Source organism: Marmota flaviventris, chromosome 9, assembly GCF_047511675.1.
Source record: "Marmota flaviventris isolate mMarFla1 chromosome 9, mMarFla1.hap1, whole genome shotgun sequence".
NCBI lineage: Eukaryota > Metazoa > Chordata > Mammalia > Rodentia > Sciuridae > Marmota > Marmota flaviventris.
The window spans coordinates 128,014,311-128,034,509 of NC_092506.1; the positions used below are offsets into that span (position 1 = coordinate 128,014,311).

The 20,199-nt window shown below is 47.3% G+C and overlaps 2 long non-coding RNA genes across 2 annotated transcripts in view; both read right to left on the minus strand.

The window, feature by feature from the left end:
* The window catches only part of LOC139706919 (uncharacterized), a 52,473-nt gene extending 39,269 nt beyond the window's left edge, over nt 1-13,204 (minus strand). Inside the window, exons 1-3 of the long non-coding RNA XR_011708635.1 lie at nt 12,857-13,204; nt 12,430-12,532; nt 5,543-5,728 (exon numbers count right to left, since the gene is read on the minus strand). This is a non-coding gene — a long non-coding RNA (uncharacterized lncRNA). The remainder of the gene's footprint in view (nt 1-5,542; nt 5,729-12,429; nt 12,533-12,856) is intronic.
* LOC139706920 (uncharacterized) lies at nt 3,164-4,414 on the minus strand. Its single transcript, XR_011708636.1, has 2 exons — nt 4,343-4,414; nt 3,164-4,188 (listed from the first exon to the last, which is right to left on the minus strand). It is a non-coding gene; the product is annotated as an uncharacterized lncRNA (long non-coding RNA).
* Nucleotides 13,205-20,199: the final 6,995 nt, after the last annotated feature.

Genomic DNA, 20,199 nt, shown 5'->3' on the forward strand with positions numbered 1-20,199 from the left:
CAATGTAGGGCTATTCTTCATACCCTGAGGTAAAGTGACCCACTGATACCTTCGAAAAGGTCGTTTAAAATTTATTGATGGCACACTAAATGCAAAATATTCGGAATCCTCAGGGTGTAATTTTATTGTAAAGAAACAATCTTGTAAATCTATAACTATAATATTCCATCCTTCCGGTACTGCCACAGGAGAAGGCAAACCTGGTTGAAGAGGTCCCATATCTTTCATTACTGCATTGATGGCTCTAAGGTCTTGTAGCAATCTCCATTTTCCAGATTTCTTTTTAATAACAAACACCGGCGTGTTCCAAGGACTATGAGATTCTATGATATGTCCTTTTTCCAATTGTTCTAGTACTAGGATTTCTAACGCCTGTATTTTTTCTTCATTTAGGGGCCACTGATTTACCCATACAGGCTCATTAGTTAACCATTCTATCTTATCAGCATATAATTCTTCAGTGGCCCCTATGAAAAAGGCTGACAAATGTGGTCAGCAGTGACTAATTTTACATTCATGGAATCGAGAATATCACGACCCCATAAGGTAAAAGGAAGTGAAGGGATAATGTATGGCTGAATATATCCTTCCTTTCCTTCGCTCGTCCATTTGAGATACATAGAACTTTGAGTCACCCCAGAAGCCATGCCTAAACCTAAAAGAGATGACCCTGTTTTATGAATCGGCCAAGCGTTTGGCCATTCTACTCCTGCTATACAGGTCCTGTCAGCTCCTGTATCTAACAAACCTGTAAATCTTTTTCCATTGAGGTAAATGTCTTTGAAGGGTCTATCTTGGAGATTTTGCACCCAAAATGCCCCTTCTGAAGAGCCAAATTGTCCTTCACCTCGAAAGTCTCGTAAGACCATGTTAGGCAAATTAATGTAAGGCAAGAGTATTAACTGAGCTATCCTTTGTCCCTTATAAATCTGTACTGTTTCAGATAGGGGTCTTACCATAATTTTAATGTCAGCTTTAGTATCTGAGTCGATCACTCCAGGTATTACTTCAAAGTTTTTCTTATAATTAGAACTTCTGCCTATAACTAATCCTACCGTTTGAGGTAGAAGTTGTCCTTTAGTTTGCGTAGGTACCAGAGTGATACCATCCCATTTAGAAATAATCATATCTTGTGCACTGGCAAGATCTAATCCTGCACTTCCTGGAGTTGCCCTGGGCAGATGATGAATAGTAAATTCTGGAGCCAAGGGGCTTAAATTTGATTCTTGTTTAATGTTTCCTTTTTCTCCCTTGGTTGTCGGGCTGGGAGCATGCCCCTCACTTAGTTTTTTGAGTCTTCATCCTCATTTTCCTCCTTTTCTTTCTTAGATCCTTTCCCTAAAGGAGTCCCATCCTTATGAAATTTAGACTTACATTCATTTTTCCAATGTTTTCCTTTCTTACATCTAGGACATATTCCGGGACCCCCTTTTGTTGGGATTCCGGATGACGCAGGACAATTCTTTTTTATATGCCCTGTTTTTCCACATTGGAAACAGTTGGGAGTGTTATTATTCCCTCCCCCATAAGTTTTCTTAACATAGGCGCTAAACTTTTGTCCTTTCATTGCTGCAGCATATGCCATTCCTTGAATGACAGCTGGTGAGGCATCCATGCACGCTCTGATGAAGTCCTGCAAGGTTCCTGTCTTTCTAATTGGCCGAATTAAATCCTGACATAATTGATTAGCATTTTCCCAAGCCAGTTGTTTTATTAAAATATCTGTTCCTTCAGACGGAGGCATCATTCTTGTGATTGCCTCTTCAAGTCTAGAAATAAATTCTGGGTATGATTCTTCCATACCTTGTCTTATACCTGCTAAGGTACCACCCTTGGATCCCGGAGGAGGGAGTTTGCGCCAAGCTGAAACAGCATTATCAGTAATAAGACGCAAAACATCTTTAGGAATTTTAGTTTGAGCCTGCGGAGTAGCATATTCATCAGTGCCAAGCATCATAGCCATAGTTGGTTTAGGAGCTCGCCTTTTAAAACTCTGCATAACTGATTCTTTACATCTATCTTCATAATCTGTCCTCCAGAGAATATAATCTCCCGGAGGAAGAGTGGCTTTTGCCGTTTGCTGCCAATCATAAGGAGTAAGCCAGTGACTGGCCACCATATCAAGAACTTGTAAAGTATATGGTGCAGAGGAGCCCGATATTTTTACAGCACTTTGCAGTTCTTTTAAAGTTTTTAAAGGCATAGGTTCCCATATGGGCTCTTCATCATCAAATCCTTCTGCTACTGGGAATGCCATAAAAGAGACATCCCCCATCTTTTTAGCTTCATGGAGAGCCCCTTTAAATCCTACTGGGGGCAAAGGGGTTCTCCCACGGGTAGCCTTTCTTGGAACAGTTCTTAAGGGTACCTTATTATCACCATGTCTATGATCTCTAAAGTCATCCTCCCATTCTCTTTCTGCTATTTGATCATCAAGTCCCCAATCATCATTAACGCCCTCATTATCATCCTCGAATCCTACTCCTTCAAATTCTGGTAAAACATAAGTAACCTTAGGAGCAGAGGGTTTAATTGGCTGACTTTCTTCAGGCGTCCCATCATCCAAATCATATACCTCATCATATATGGGTGAATTTGTTTCAGAGGCGGTTTCTCTTACCAACCCTTCAAATGGAGTAGTTTCCGACAAAATTTCCCTCATTTGTAACCAAATACTGAAGCCTTGCTCAGGGAGAGTTTTTTCTCCATTCTGCTGTACATATCGGCGCATTTCTTTGCCCACACGTTTCCAATCATCTATAGTTAATGTTCCATCCTCCACAAACCAAGGGCTGACCTTTTTCACAAACAACATAAATTGAACAAGAGTTTTGGATGACACTGAGAACCCGGACTTCATCAAAGTTCTTTGTAACATAGTGACCAACATTTTTTCATTCTTAGTCATGGACTGCCCCATGGTTCCTGAGATTACTTACACTTAACCAGTGATCCTTTACTGGCGGGACTGCAGTTCCCTGGTAAGAACCGGACCTGACTTCTAAGAAAAAGGAAAAAGGGGATTACCTGTCCTTCACGTCCCTGTTCGGGCGCCACCTGCCGCAGACTGGCCCACCGGAGACCACCGACCACGGGAGAACCAGGGAGAAGGCTCTAGGAGAAGTCAGGAATCGGCGAGGAAATGACAGACAGACACACTCAATGAAGAGACTATGCTGCTGTAATTTTATTGAGATTTGTGCATGGTTTATATAGAGATGCAATCAAGGAAATTTAGCATGGGTTTACATCACCAGACATCTGCAGATTATACAATCTTGTAAAGCAAAAGTACAGAGACATTGTTACATAGTGAGCTGTTCTTGGTATAACAATGTGGTTTTTTAAGCAGGGGCCAGAACATAACTTTCCGTGAACTTAGTCTCACACCATTACCCACATGTCTGTTTGAACTTCCTTTCACAGGCCTATTGTTAAGTGTTTGGTGTTTTACCGCAGCCCTGGGTGGTCTTCTATAGCTATTTTTCCTTCTAGCATTTCCATATAATATTGTTTTACCACTGTCCAATATTTAATGTCCTGAGCATGTAACCAACCATACCGTCCTCTTTCTAATTGTCTCTCTGCTTCCCTGATTTGCCAAGAGATGCCAGGTTCTAGCATTTCAATTAATTCCTTTCTTTCTTGTTCACTTTGTAAACACCACGGTTTACGAGTACGTGCCAATCTTTCTGACCAAGGGAGAGAATGCCATTCCCGTCTTTGGCCCTCATAATTAACCCACCGACGACCCTGTGCATCATACCATCCCGTATAAGGAAGGGGGTGTAGGTAATGATTAGGCCCTGGACGTCTAGGGGGAGTCCACCAACCTCCTTTCAATTTATATTGTAACCATTTCCCATCTATCCAACGTGTGGGAATTGCCAAACGTCTGAGCTGTTTTTCTGTAGAACTGTTAGGCTTACTGTGAGGATTTCCCCTGAGCATTTCTATTTTAGCCTTAATGGGGTCTGTGTCATCCACATCTATGAATAACTCTGCTTGTTCAACTGCATCCAGGAATTGTCCCAAAGATTTTCCTTCAGTTCCTTTTTCTACCACAGTAATCCAAGCTTGCATCACAGGAGGGGCAAAATCCAGGAGTTTCCGTAAAGTAATCATATGTGACACATTAGTTGCTGTTTTAGTTTCATTTTGAGTATTTCGGACATTAGGCAAAATGATCTGTTGAAAAGATACAAGAAGACCACAAAACATACATAGAATAAACACCATAGCCCAAAGCCACCAAGAGGAATAGCAAGATTGAGCCTTTTGATGCATATAACATGCAGATTGAAAGGGAAGTGCCTGGGGCTTCGCTCCGAAGAGCACTAACCCCAATCCTGCGCCGTTTTTCCACCTCAGCGGCATCTTGCTACACGGGTGTGACGGCCGTGGACGGAGCAGACAAACCTGCCCCAAGTGCACTGGGCTGGGTGAGCCAATGCTGCCTGGGCACTGGCAGGCAAGTGCGGGAGCCACTCAAGATCTGGCCTATGAGGGTCACTAGGGGAGCTCACACCCAGCCAGGCTTAGTCTCCAGAAGAATGGCACCCCCCAAAGAGAGGGCAAATGTTCTAATCCTGGGAATGGTCACCAGATCACTAGAAAGTTCCTGTCCTTGTCCCTGGCACCCTAGTCCCACTGGCCCTGATGGGGCTAGGCTCCTGCTCTCTCTTAGTGGCAGGCAGACCTGACTCACCTCTCACTCTGGACTAAGAAAAAGAACTGTGAGCTTTTGAGACCCCACATCATCTTCTGAGCCAGTTTTTTCACATCTGCCCTGGAAGACTGAAGTTTGAACTGATGGCCTTCCCCCAACCATCACTAAATACTACTTAAAAATGGTTAAGATGTAAATTTTATATTATGCATATTTTACCCCCATTTTTAAAAAAAGGAGAGACACAGAGTTTTTAGAAAAGGAGAGACACAGAGTTCTGAGCCCCTGCTTGGGTCAGCCAGGTGAGCAGAGGTCTCTGGGATCCAGGCCCAGGAATGCGTGACTTTAAGCAGCTTCACCATGCAACAGTGAAAGGACATGACAGTTGGGGACCCACATATCTGTAGGAAGCCACTCTCCCCCTGCCAGGGCTCCCCTTACCTATCCCAGCACAATGCTTTGAATTATCTCAGCAAATATGTCTCCAGCGACTGAACATCCTCAACAATGAACTCTCCAAGTTTCAGAGCTCAAACAAAAAGATTTTTATTGGTGCAGTCTCCCTCCCAAACAAACCCCCAAGTAGCACAAGGAGTGCCACCCAGGGCCCCTTCTCTCAGCTCCCAATCTCTGGCCTTAGGTGACATAGGCTGAGCAACCCCCATTATGGAGGAGAGGGAAATTTTGTTAGATTAGTGAGCACATCCACAGAGCCCCATTTTATATCCCAATTCAGAAGATGACATGAACATCTGCTTTCACTTCAAGACCTTAATTTTCAATTATTGGAGAAAAACAAAATTAGTTCTGACAAATTGTTGGCGAACACAGGCTCTTGTCTGGTGGTTCATAATAATAACTTCGGGGGCTCACCATTAGTGTCCTTGGACGGAGTTTCCTGATGGAGCCCATCATCTGCAGTCTGCGGTGGTGGCGGGCAGCACCAGCGTATCTCCTACACCCTGTTCTGTGGGGCAAGAGAGACGGTTCTGCGAGCCCCTCCTCCAGGTGACCGCCTCTTCCGTGACCAGGTTAGGGAACTCAGGACTTTCAGATGTTCTGGAGAAGGGAGGGATGGTGAAGATGGCAGGTAAATAAAAACACCCTCTGGAACCATTTTCAGCTTTAGACATGTCGAGGCTTCCTTCCATTCAGTAGCAGATTTCACACAGGGATGTAAATCCTTCCCAAGTCCAAGTTTGCCCAAAAAGGCAGATTGGAATCCCCTCAGAACAACATCTTATAACCCGATTTGTCATCTGCAGTGGGAGAATGGACTGCATGCTTCTCCTATGAGACCACTTCCATCCGTGACAAAAGGCCATTCAGGATCCTAAACCCCAAACTCAATGACTCTAGCTGAATGCTACATCTGTAATAATAATAATAATAATAATAATAATAATAATAAACTGTTTGCCAGGGTCCCATCTACCAGGGAACCTGGTTCAGCTCGAATTGCAGGCTCTAGGAAGTGGGAGGAGGAAAAATATTTAAAAAGCAAGCTCTGAATTTGCCAACCTTAGTGACCCCCAATCCAGAGAACAACCCACTTGATAAGAGATTATCAACACTATAATCTCGTTGGATGGGTTTTTTATGTATCTTGGCTGCTGTAGTCACTATATCAATAAAAAGCTACTGAGATGTGAATGAGCAGAAGAATTCAGAGATAATGATGTAGCGCTCTTTGAATTTGGATGGTCACAATTAAAACCAGAGTGTTTGCTTTGCACACATGTTCAGACTATGGGGAGGGGGCGTGGGGGGGTGCGGTTAGCACATGGAAGGGGAGGTAACCAGGGAGGGAGGCAGGTTCAAAAGGAAAAGGAGAAAAAAAAGCAACAATAACAATACAAAATTATATCTTTAAGAAGACAGTGAAAGACACTGCTACATCCAAAGTCAACTGGGTAAATGAGCTCCAACATTGTGTAATTGACTTTGCAAGTAGAACAACAGCAATGTAACAAAGAAAATGTCAGTGTTTTCACAGCACTAATCTATAACACTGGGAGGCCCTCCCACTGTCAGGCAGGGCTGACAATACAATAGCTTTCAAAGGGATATTACCATCATGCTTTTATTCCTGACATCAATCAAGACAAAGAGAACCCTTTTCACAAGACATTAAAAATCAAACCTTTGTACAAGAAGATAGGTAAAACAGCACTCTCCTTAAAGACAGCCATGCAGAGCAATCAGATAATTGGTGATCCTTGAAAGCAGTAAAATATTTTTATTTACTGAGTGTACAACCCCAGTCGCTGGCTGCCACCCCATCCTGGCAGGTACACTATGAATCCAAAGTTTCCATCTTTATCTCCCCCACTCACTTCACCCTGCCTGGCACCCACAGCAGGCTAAGGGAACTGACAGCCAGCACTGAAATATTCAAGTGGGATATATAACCAATACAGGCTTCACTAGTCCACTTTGAGTTCAAAACTACTCTGATTACAGACTAATATAACTACACACAAAACGCCCTTGCAAGCCAATGGGAATTTGCAGAAATTGACAAATTGGCCCAACCACACCTATTGAGGTTACCTATTATAAACAGGCACTAAGAGTTTCCAAGGTACTCTTCTCTTTTAATTACCCTAGACACTCACTCAGATAGGAAGAAACCCTGATATCTATACAAATATTTTCAAGACATAAAGATAATACTCTTTGCAAACATCAGTGTACCATGCATAGACAAGTTTGGACTTTACTTCAGCCAGGGTTCAGGAAAAGCAAGCACCTAAAGCCACCCACCCAACTTGCAACATGGATGGGGCCATCAGGAAACCTAGCCATCCACCACTAGATTACCTTGAAACAGTTAAGATGCCTGCATGCCATAAGTTAGTGACACTTCAGGAAAACTGCAGGTCCCAGAGCAGGAAGTAAGGGGGAACTAATGTTCAAGAGAGTTTATAATCTACACACTTTCTGAATCATTGATGTATCCAGCCACCAGCCTTCCAAAAGGTCCAAGATGATGGCCTTAACACCCAAAGGAGGTCACCCCCACTCAGGGCTTGACAGAGCTCCTGGTACAGGTAGCTCCAAGTCCTAGAATGTTGTGAAGGAGGAGAGGAAGAGAGAAAGACACTTTGCTGAAGAGCCCAGACAAAGTGTTTTGTCCCTCTGATATCCAACAGACCACATGCCAAAAGTTTGCAACCAAGTCGAGTCACCCTGAGACAAAGATGTTACTCTCAAAGCACCAGAGGTAGCAATGGTTGCTTTTACTTTTTCAGACAGAAGTAGACACTGTTGTGTCTTTTTAAACAGTGTTTGAACAGGCTCCCTTCATTTCATTGATAAAATGGAGAGAAATGTTAAAAGAAGAGGGAGCTGGTCCTAACACTGCCTTGAAAACACACTCTCCCACCACTGCTACCTAAATGAGTCTTTTCCAGAGCCAGGCAGCAAGTCTGCACGCTGGCCTCAGTGGTGAGTTCCTTTCGTTTACACATCCAAATGAACAGTTAAGATAAATCAATGCATCTAATTGCCAGACTATTAAATCCTACATCAGGGGAAGAATTCCACAGCCACCAGCTGAAGAGTTGGCTATTGACATAGCAATTATTACAACTTTGTATTAGATTGAACCATATCCCGAGCCTTCCGACTCCAGCCATATCCCCAGCCTTCCGACTCCAAGATGCCTAGCTCCAGTTTCCTCCTTGCATGGTTCCCCCTCCTCCTCCTCTGTGAACACGCTGTAGCAGGCCACAACATTTGCCAGGGCTGGCGAGTTCTGTGGAATTACTTTATGACTGCTAAGTCACCAGCATTTTTCACCTTTCATTATTAATGCACACTTGGCACCTTATGGTTAAATGTTAGCAGAATTCTCCTGCCAGAGGCACATAGTTATCTTATTTTATTGCTTATTAAGTTTTTGCAAGGAAACAGGTGTAAGAATCTAAACAGCAATTATTAGACATAAAGAATGTTTCCTAGAATGAAACAGGCCCTTCCAAAGCTAAGAATAGGTAACTTAATTGGGGGGGATTAATATTAGGATTAAATATCAGTTACCCCAATCCACATAGAAAGCTATGGAATGTACAAAGGATTTGTTTTGCCCTTCCCGCAAGATCATGTACATTTAGCCAAACAAATGTCAACAATTTACACTTGTATGTGGTCTCAGATGAATCAAGAAACCTGTAACCTCAGAATGCCTCTATTTATTACATCTCAATTATTTCTATGGAAACACTAGCAATGGCAAGCTACACTGTTCCCAGGTCCCTAGACAACCAAATTTATAAAATGGACTTTGGAGGAGCTCCGGGCTGGCAGAAGAAGACAAAGAAGGGGAGGGAAGGAGAGAAAAGTCATTGGGGGCAGTTTTGGATGTTGGGGTGGGGGTATGTGGACACAGCCTGAGTGCTAGTTAATATTAAGAACTGTAATTAACAGGCAGTTGCTAGATGGAGAAAAACTGACAGCAGTACAAATTATTCAAAAGTTTTTAAAAGGATGGGAAAAAAAGACGTATTCCTTTTCCAAAGAAATGAGAGAAGTTGTTGTGTGGATCTGAGGAAGCCAGCAGCAGCCAGCCATAGGGTAAAGGGAGACAGGGGTCCTTAACATTGAGGGACAGAGGGAACTGCCAGCCGAAATAACATCAGTGAGCAAGATGGGAACAGCCTGGAGAATGAGGCCAAAATTATCAAAGGGAACAAATCATTGCAACTACCATGCCGCACCACCAGGACTCACAAAAGGGGAAAGGGGGTGTAGGAAAATAAGTCAGAAAATACGACTTTTGTAACATTCATGGATTTGTTAGTTTTTTTTTTCTTTTTCTTTTCTTTTTTTTAACAAAATCACAAGGCCTTGGAAAACCAATGAGGCTGCTCACTCCCTGCCCTACCACCCCAGCCCCCTTCTCTATTTGTTGGGTATCCTCCCTCCAGTAAATCTGGGTTTTCCAAAGAAGGACAAACATCCTGGGGGGACAAATAATTCCCCACTCCAGAGGGAGGCTGTGTCCCCGAAGTGGGAAGTGAGCCCCCCTGAGGCCTGATTGATTTTCAAAGCAGCAATGCCTATGCTTTCAAATCACACTCTCTGAGCATCCATTCAAAATTGTTACATTTCTGTCTTTCCTTCCTGCTATGGGCTTTCATATTTCCAAGATCAATTATGAATTATGGTCAAGAGACTTCCAATGCAGAATGTTTGGAGCTGGGGAAGTCCACAATGCCACCACGTTAGCCCTGACACACAGCAGTGGAGGCAAAATAAAATAAATTAAAATGTAAAAGGCACCACTGTTCCTTAAGAAGAACCTTCAAGCATCTTTAAAGGTGAAGACCTTGCCATTTCAAATGCTTGGTATGGAGCTGTCCACACTTAAGAACACACTTTTGAATATTGCTTTCAAGAAGGGGGGCAGTTCTTGAAAAGCAATAAATCTCTCACCTGCTGTAACTCTTATCTATTCAAATTATATACTCTCTTAATTCCTCCCTTGATAAGTGGCCACATCTCCACCCTATGCACTCCAGTAAACTGAATAAAAGGCAAAATGGTGAGAGACAAAGGTTGTGGCTGCTTTTAGAAAATGTAAAGCTCCATGGGAAGAATCAGGGGGCTTCCGATGCCAAGGTTCTGCAGAGAGATTGTGTGGCTGGTACAACACTTATCAAAATGCCTTCACTAGTCTTCTCCCACCTAGCTATCTTCCTTCCTCAATTTGCTTGAATTGTCAGCTACATATACACACATGTACATGTAGATTCATTTAAAATCATTTCAAGGCTCATTTCGTGAAAGGCTAAAGACCAATTCTTGAGTCTTTCTCTGAGATCCACAGAGTGGTTTTAGAATTCAGTTCAAGCAACTCTGAAACACCCACCCATCTGTTCACTGCAAACTGTTCTACCTTTCCTTTCTGTGGCTTGCCTTCTAAAATAAGGCGATCTGAAGACACATTACCAGGTTATAGGTAAGCAAGCTTTGCATCTTTACCAAAAAAAAAAAAAAAAAATCTGCAAGTTTAACCCAAAATCAACTGCCCGATTTAAAGAAAACTCTATTTGCATCCAGTAGTTCCAATTCCAATATCTTCTTCTTAAGTGGCTCTAGAAGGAGTGAGCAATGAGCCAGGAAAAGAGAAAAGAAATCAAATATTACTTAAAGCTCTGGGTGCCCTTCTATTCAGCAAAAGGACAAACATTGACCCTTCTTCCCTCTACTGTTCTGGGAGTCTCTCTTCTGGTTTCCTTCCCTTGGTACCCCCACCTCTGTGGGACACAATAGGCTATTCCGAATTGTGATACAGAACAAGGAGCAGAAGTAAGACCAACTTTTCCCAAAGCATAATAGAGGTGTAGTCCCACTGCTGAAAGTTGAACTGAGTGGTTTTCTTCTAAGATGACAGGGAGCATCTCTTCAGGCCGGCTGCCACTGGCTTTCCTGGGACTTTAGAAGGAGGGAGGTGGCTAGTGTATCACCCGTGTTGCCAGATTCAGTCTCAACCACTCCAGCCAAGAGCAAGGCTGGCAGGAAGAGAGAGGGGCCCCACCGCCTTCTAGTGCAGGCCTTCCGGAAATGAACTTTTCAGAGCAGAACTGGGCTGAGGCCAGAGGTCATCAAGGGAGTTGGGAGAGGACAAGGGCCTCAGGACTTTAAGGCTCCAGAGGCATATAGCCACTCTCATCCTGTTCCTCAGTCATCCCTCAGTGTGTCCAGGTGGCTAAGCACCCATCTGAGGGGCTGGAATTGGGACAAAGCAGCAGGCCAGGCCAGGAGAGGGCGGCCTGTTAGGGGAAAAGGGCAGGCTCAGCCCTCGCACTGCCTCTTCCCAGGGCCTCTGCTCTCCAGGGGCCCCTGGAGCTGGGGACCTCGTGTAAATAGAAAGCAAAGCAAGGAGAAGGAGTGCCTGCATGTGCTGTGCATGTGCATACCTATACATCCATATCTCATCACAAACATGCACACCCTGGGGACTCGGTGCAGGAAGCTGGCCAGGGTGTGGAAGGTGAGTGTGCCAGAGGTGGGGTACCCGGCACACTGCGTGGAGAGGCGCTCCTGACTGCTGCAGCGCTCCCTGGGGACCTGCGTCCCCTTGGCCTAGACAATGAACTCCAGGCAGAGGCTCCCTGCCAGGTTGGCCTCCGTGCAGCAGGCAGGAAGTGCACAGCTGAGCTGGGAGCACGGTCTGGGCTGGGGGGGGTGGGGCACGGGGGGGGAGGGGCACGGGGGGGGGGGAGGGGGCGCCGGGTGGCCTGGGACCAGACTGCCGCACCTGAAGCACGCTCCCTCTGCTCTCCACATCCCTGGGCAACAAGGAGGGGGCTGGAGAAAGCCAGAGAGTCCCGGGGCCAGCAAGGGGGGCCTGGAAGCTGCCAGCCTCCTGGGCGCCCGTCCTCGCCGCCTCTTCCTGCCTTTCGCTGCCACCGAGATTCCGCAATCCCTGCCAAGTCAGCGGGGCCCCTTGATTGGCGACGGGGGGCTTGGGGCCACAAGGAGGGAGCGACCAGGGCCCCTTGTAGGCGACCCCAGGCCCGGGTCCCCGGCTAGAGGTGGCTCCAGGCCCGGAGAGGGTCCAGGCCGGTAGGGTGTCCACGGCGTGCCCCCTCCACCGCCTCCGCCTCCCGCTCCTGGCTTCCTCCTCCCCCTCCTCTTCCTCCTCCTCATCCTCTCCCCTCGCTCACGCGGGTCCCCAGCTGCCCACCCGCTCGCCAGTCCTTCCTCCCTCTCTCCTTCCCTCCCGCCTCCTCCGGGCCTCCCACACTCACCTTTCCCTGAGCGCGGCTTCCCCTGCTTCTGTCCCAGGCTTCTGGAGCTCCGTCGCCCTCCGCGGCCAGGGCCCCCAGCCGCCCTTCCCCGCTCTGGGTAGCCCTGAAGCCAGATTTAAAGTTAGGTAGTCAGTGTAGTTAGGTAATCAGGTCTAATATCGAGTGAAATCTAAAATGGAGGCCGTGCGGAGAATGACTCAGGGAAAACACAGGACAACTCCTGGAATGTTAATGAAGTCCCGAAAAGGCCCTAGGCCAAAGTCCACCTCAAAGAAATGTTAATGAACAGCCCCCAGCAAAAAGGTGCTGACTCAGAAGTCCTTCCTGACCAGATTACTTCTTTGGCCCACCTGTGTCCCACCCCTGGGCCTTCCCACCTACATTCCATCACCAAAACTATAAAAAGGGGAGACAACCGCACTTCCACGGATTCCACCTCTTGGGTCCCCTTCTTCCTCCGGGAGAAGTCTTTTCTGCTGTCCTTTAATAAACTTCTAATTTGTACTCTGACCTTGCCTCGGCGTGCTTCTTTGGTGTTATTCTTCAACACTGGGGAAGCAAGGACTCATCACCGGTCAACAGCGGTAACAGCCCTCCTCCCCCTTCTCTGCCTGCCTCTCGGAAACTTTTTGCAGCTGGGTTGGTGGCTGCGGACCGCCAGTCCAGGGCGGCCTCTCTGGGGGGGGGGGGGAGGGGGAAGGCCCGGCACGCCGGGGTCCCTGCTTGTTGCAATGCAGAAGCCGAGGGCTCCCGGTCCCAGCGGGGGTACTTGCGGTGAGTGGCCTAGCCCAGTTATGCAAAAAAAATAAATAAAAATAAAAGAAAAACACGCCCCCCCCTCCTCCTACCTACCCCCAGCCGGCCCCTAGGTGCCCGTCCCTCTCTCCCCCACCCCCCACCACCCTCACCCTCCTCCTCCTTCTACTCCTCCTCCTTCTCCTCCTCCTCTGCCCCTTGCCGGATTTTTGTGCAAAGTTTGCAGGCCTCCTGTCTTCTTTGTGGTCGCTGGCTCTCCTCCTCCCAATCCGGCTGCTGGGGCTGCACTGCAGAGACACATAATAAAGCCAGGCTTGGCTGGAAATGTAGCCGGGTCCCAGCAGGAGGATGTGAGGAGCAGAGTCCCAGCAGTGGAACGCTCTGATCCCGTGGGGCGGCCTGCACTGCTCCAGCTCGGATCAGACGGAGAGAGGGCCAACAGCACTGAGCGATGGACAGCGCTGGCTTGGCAGCCAGCAAAACCGGACTGTGGCGCGGCTGCAGCAGGCACCGCGGGGTCGTGGGCACCGCACTGGCTTGCGGGGCGGGCTCTGGCTGCATGGGGGTGGGAGGAGGGAACAGAAGGCCCACTAGGGCTGTCAAGCTCACCCAGATGCATTATGTTTATAAACTGCAAAAATTAAAAGAATGGGGGAGCAAACAGGTTAGCTACCCTAACATTGCTTCTTGTGCCCCACGCACTAGAATTATCCTCAGACCTAGCTGTTCCCTCTCAATTGACTTTTGACTATGGGTTGGTTTTCCAAGACCACTTTTACCCCACATCCAACAAATTCTTACACCACTGGGCTAGCCTATACCCTCATTTGTAGGGTTCTTGGGCCTGGTGCTCACTTCCAGGCTGTGACTCTAACACCTTATCTCAGGAAAACTGCAGTAGCACCCCTTCCCTCCGAGGTTGGCAAAAATAAACCAGTTGCTACTTTCCACAAAGTTTTGCCAGGGGGCGCCTCAAGTCCCTGTAGTTCTTGAACTAGTTGAGGCTCAGATCTCCTAGCAGGTCCTGGGGTCCTGGAAGGGCACATGCTTAAGGAAAGTCTTCCCTGGGCGGCTCCCCTAAACCTTTACTTTGAAGCGTCCACCACCCCCGCCAGCTGCAGGCTTCCAGGTCCCGAGTAGGGGAGAGGCCCCCACATCTCCCCCTCCCAGGCAAGTGGCGCCACCTTGGGCCTGCGCGCCTTGAGCCTGGAGAGCTGAGCGGGTGCACGGAGCAGAGCTGGAGGTTATCAATCTTGGGGATGGATAATTTGCCACTTGGAGAGGGGAGGGCTGTGTCCCCTCAGAGTCGAGTTACCCAGGGCAACCTTTCACGGAAAAACCGCTGCCTCCGAGAGCAGCGCTGGACCAGCCCAGAAGCGGCGCTGCCCCAAGCAGGGTGCCCGCACTCCGCAGTTCCGCCTGCCCGCGGCCCCCTCAGCTAGCTTCTGCAGTCCCGAAGGACCCTGCTCGCCAACCCCGTGCTGGTCTGATTGCTGAGGTAGACGCCACCCCGCACCCCTGCTGCTAGGGAGAGCAGGCCTGCAGATGCGGAGAAAGGCCTTAAGCAGGGGGGCCCTGCGCATGCGCCCAAGGCCATCTCCGAGGTACAGTGGGGTGACAGGGGAAATGCAATGTCCAGGCAAACACACCAACAGAAGAGACCGAGCATGAGGATACCCGGACAGGCCTTAGCCTGTCATCCACTAAGTAAGACCTAGACCCCGAGGTCCTCCCCTTCTCCGGAATAGGGTTGCCACCCTCAGCCACCACCCTCCCCAGGTCATGAGTCCGAGAATGTCCAACATTTCCAAGGATCCGCCTCCTGCAGCCAGGGATGGCCAGTGTTAGACTGAAGAGTGCCAAGGGCCCAGGAGAGGGCAGAGTTTGCTAGGCGACTGGGAAAGAGCCAGGAAGGAGGGGCCGAACCAGCCGCCCCCCCACCCCCACTGGCGCCTGGGATCGAGGCCCATGGAGAGAGGGCCCTTGTTCTGGGGGGGGGGGGGGGTGGAAACTGCAAATCATACCCATCCAGGAGAGAAGTGGCAAACAAAAGGAGCGAGGTGGGGATGGGTTGCGTTGGATGAAAGGAGGGGGTCATCTGGCGGGAAGGGGCGCCATTGCCTCTGCCCTTTCTCTGTCCTAAGGGAACTGCGGGAGGCTCAGAGGCCGGAGGTGGAGGTAACAGAATGGACTGGGCGGGGCGCGGGGGAAATTGGGAGGGTGGGGGGGTGGCAGGGATGACCAAAGACCTTTTGGAACTAATCCTCAAGGATGAAGGTCCTGGAGCAGCACACAATTTTTTTTTTTTTTTTTTTTTGGATGCGTTGCCCGCACTGCTCTGAAGCATGTTTGCGACTAGACCCTCACCCCGCCCCCACTCCAGACCTGGCAGCTGTGTCTCTGTCAGCTACAGTCAGGGTGCAGAGGCCCTCACCCCGCCCCCGCCCAAGACCTGGCTGTTGTGCCCCTGTCAGCTACAGTCAGGGTGCACCAGGGTGCGGAGGGAGCTCGACCTCCTCCTGCCTCGTTTCTCCTGTTTCCTCTAAAGCTTGTTTCATTTTAAACTCCTTCCAGAAAAATGTTGTTATAAGGAAAATCTCAGAGCTGCAAAAAACCAGTACTATCCCTCTTACTACCCTAGCCCTGTTGAGCTCGGATTCATACCTGAAGGGTCTCAAGGGACATTTGTTGAAGCCTGGGCCTTACTTCTCACCAATCTGGTGACTCTGTACCAGAAAGTCATTTTCAGGTGATGTATTTTACAGCATCTGCCTACCTCCAGCAGGGAATCCAGGGTTTAGGGCCCCTCCCTTGTTAAAAAGGTCCCTTTGGCCCAAGGTGCATGCCTGTTATTCCAGCAACTGAGGAGGCAAGAAGATCTCAAGTTTGAGGCCAGCCTGTGCAATCTATCAAGGGCCTATCTCAAAAATAAAAAAAATGAAAAAGACTATATATGTAGCTTGGTGGTAGAGTGCTCCTGGGTTCAATCCACAATGATAATAATAATAATAATAATAATAATAATAATAATAATAATAATAATAATAGAAACAATAACTTTTTTGTACTGGAGATTGAACCCAGGGGCACTCTACCACTGAGCCATATTTCCAGCCCTATTTTATATTTTCTTTAGAGACAGGGTCTCACTGAGTTGCTTAGTGCCTTGCTTTTGCTGAGGCTGGCTTTGAACTTGTGATCCTCTTGCCTCAGCCTCCTGAGCTGCTAGGATTACAGGTCTACTAGGATTACAAGTCTGTGCCACCGCACATGGCAATTATAACACTTAAAAGGCATTTTCTGACCTCAATTTCATCTGCTTTACGTGGATCAAGATTTAGAGGAGGCAACTTCTTCTGCCCTGCTCAGAGAAGTGGTTGGGAAACCCAGAGTAAACTGTAAGAAACCAACATCATAAATGCAAGAAAGATTACAAGTTGATGATTTTGAAAACAAAGAAGACTTGCTCACATAAATAGGCATTTTCCCTCAGTTGTCATGTGGATGGAAGAGGGGAAGCCAAAGAGCTGCCATACTCCCAAATGATGCATCTTGAGAATGTGTCTCTGAACATGGAGCAAGTGAGGCTGCTGCTCTGAATTTCCAAGAAGAGGCAAGTGTATCATCCAGAGCGATCTGGTGAATGCAAGAGTCCAGTCAGCAACAAAAACAAACCTGTAAAACTGTAGAGCCCGGCGCAGGGGCACACATCTGTAATCCCAGGGGCTCAGGAGGCGGAGGCAAGAGGATTGCGAGTTCAAAGTCAGCCTCAGCAAAAGCGAGGTGCTAAGCTACTCAGTGAGACCCTGACTCTAAATAAAATACAAAATAAAGCCGGGGATGTGACACAGTGGTTGAGTGCCCCTGAGTTCAATCCCTGGTATCCACCCCCCACCCCCAACAAAATCCTATGTTAGAGTTCCCTTTGTGGCCTCTAAATTAGATCCTGAAGAGTTCCCAGAGTCTTTTAAGAGATGCTTTGCAAGCCAGGCACAGTGGCACATGCCTGCAATCCCAGTTATCAGGGCAGCTGAGACAAAAGGGGCATAAATTCAAGACCAGCCTGGGCAACTTAGGGAGATACTGTCTCAAAATAAAACACAAAGGCTAGGGATAGAGCTCAGTGGTAGAGCATCTTTGGATTCAAGTCCCAATACCAGTTAAAAAAAAAAAAAGATGCTTTCAGTAAGTGACCCAGTGACCACCTTCTCCCCTACATATTTCTACTTGTATGTGCACACACACATGCACACTTACATTAAATGATACCTGTCACTTGGATATATGCAATCTGAAATTTGCAACTTTTGCTTGCTGGTTAATTACTTGAAAGTCTCACTCTCTGTGGGGAAAACTTGCATCAGCCCCTGAGAATCAGTCATTTTGGGGAGAAAGCTTTATAACTTCCTTGGTTCACCTGTTTATTCAACATTTATTTATTGATTGTGTGCCTACTGTGTGCCAAGATTGAGGGTACAACAATGCAGAAGGATTACAACTCTTCCCTGCTGGGGCTTGTTTGCTAGGGTGATGAAAAAGTCTTTTTTTTTTTTTTTTTTTTTTTTTTTTTTTTTTTTTTTGAGGATTTTGTTGGGGAGATGGATACCAGGGGTTAAACTCAGGGGCTCTCCACCACTGAGCCACATCCTCAGCCCTGTTTTGTATTTCATTTAGAGACAGGGTCCCACTGAATCGCTTAGTGCCTCGCTTTTGCTGAGGCTGGCTTTGAACTTGCAATCCTCCTGCCTCAGCCTCCCTAGCTGCTGGGATTACAGGCATGTGCCATCGCACCCAGCTAAGGGTAACTTTTTTAAAAAAATATATTTTTTAGTTGTAGTTGGACACAATACCTTTATTTTATTTATTTATTTTTATGTGGTTCTGAGGATAAAACCCAGGGCTTCACACATGCTAGTCAGGCATTCTATCGCTACAACCCCAGCCCCTAAGGGAGGGGGGGGTTGTGGCTTAGCGGTATAAAAGTTAGCCCTAAGACTAACTTTTAATAGAATATCATGAGAATAATGATTTAAACAGTTTTGAACAAATCCTGAGAAGAAAAAAAAGATAATACAAATGAAGCCAGAAAAATAAGGGTCAAAAGTGGTTTGGCTAACATGCTGAAGGAAGAGAAGGAAGGAGTCAAGGAAAAGGATAGAATGTATAGTATATGCAAAGGGCCTGAGGTGAGAGGAAGCTGGTTGTTTGCAGTGAAAAGTTGTCACAGCTCCCGCAAAGAACCAAAGGAGGCATTATAACCAATCCCATCCCCTTTCCAATCCATCTTCCTCATTGCCTCACTGGAGAACCTCAAGCAAAGGGCTGTCTGTGTTTATAGTTTCTCATCTGCAAAATGGGAGTATTGATAGCACAGATCTCATGAGATTGTCCTGAGAATTTCATGTCAGTAAGCACTGCCTGTCTGGCCTAGAAAGAGGCCACGAGACAGCTGTTACCGGGCCTTACTTCCCTCTCTTCCTTTCCCATATCTCACCTTCACCACCGCCAAGGTCAACGCCATTTTAGAGAGAGCCAACCACATAACTGTAAATTCCCTCCTTTCATTCAGACACTCCCCCATCTCATGTTCTCTTGAGACTTGTGTTTGCTTTGTAGAAGATTACTGCTTTAGGTCTACCAAGGAGACAGTATGCTTTCTGTGCACTTGTGCTTGAGATTGAACCCAGAGCCTCAGCATTGTGCGTTTTTGTTTCATTTATTGATACATCTATCTGTGGAATCCACGTTTCCCTGGGCATCCTGTCAAGAGGGCAGTAAGGAAGCAATGGCCATGTGCTCTCCTTGAATCTGTCGGGTAGCCAGATGCAACACATGTAGCCACCCACCAGGATGGATCTGGCTGCTTCTTTCCCAGTATGCCAGTGTCTGGGCAGATTGAGTGTTTCTTCCCCAGGAACCTGGTCTTGAGGTTGTATTGTTGTTGTTTATGGGGGTTTTTCTTCTGGTACTGGGGTTTGAAACAAGTGGCATTTTACCATTGAGCTACCTTCCCAGTCCTTTTTGTTTTTAATTTTGAAACAGGGCCTCCCTATGTTCCTGAGGCTGGCTTCAAAGTTGCAATCCACCTGCCTCAGCCTCCTCATCTTGAGGTTTTGGCTTCTCCTTCTTTTCATTTTTTGTGGTCATAGGGGTTGAACCCGGGACCTCTCCCTACATCATGTAAGCACTTTGCCACTGAGCTGCAACCCCAGCACCTTTTCTTTTATTTTAAGACAGGATCTCACTAAATTGCCTGGGCTGGCCTCAAACATGCAATCCTCCTGCCTCTGCCTCCACAGTCACTGAGATTACAGGTATGTGCCACAACACCCAGCTGGTCTTGAAGTTTCTAGGCATTCACAAGAGGGTAAGGCAAGAGAGAAGAGCGTATCCCCTTCTTTGCTTCTAGTTCTCAGCCTGCAATTTTCGGGGAGAAAAATACCTTCAGATGCTTCTGAAATTCCCCAGAGGTTCCCCATTGTTTCCCCCCCCCCATGACCACAACTCAAAGAGGCCAGCAGCAGACCCAGACATCTGCCCCCCTGGGGCTGCAGGAGCCTGGTGCCAAAAACAATAAGTAGTGTGTGGGAACCTCCTTGTCTTCTCCAGTTTCTGTTCAGCTGGGAAAGCCATCTCTATTTTATCATCATTATTATAATTATTTAGTTCTTCAAGCATCACCAGTATTTACAGGAAACACCCACAAGGCAGCAAGGGAAGCAACTCATTGGGAGAGTCCCTGGTGGATTCACACCCTCAGAGAGCTTGAAACTCCTGGCCCTGGCCCCAGGAGCCTCCGCCCAAACCACCTTCAGCTGCCCTTGGTGGGCTGCTGCACACTGGAGCCTGCGGATGCTGGACTCTGGTTCACTTGTGGCTTTGTTCTCTGTTACAATGTTGGTTACTGGCTTTCATTTTTTACCCCAGTACTAGGGATCGGACCCCGGGGCACGCTACACTCAGCTACATTCCCCCATCCTTTTTATCTTTTATTCTGAAATAGCATCTCCCTAA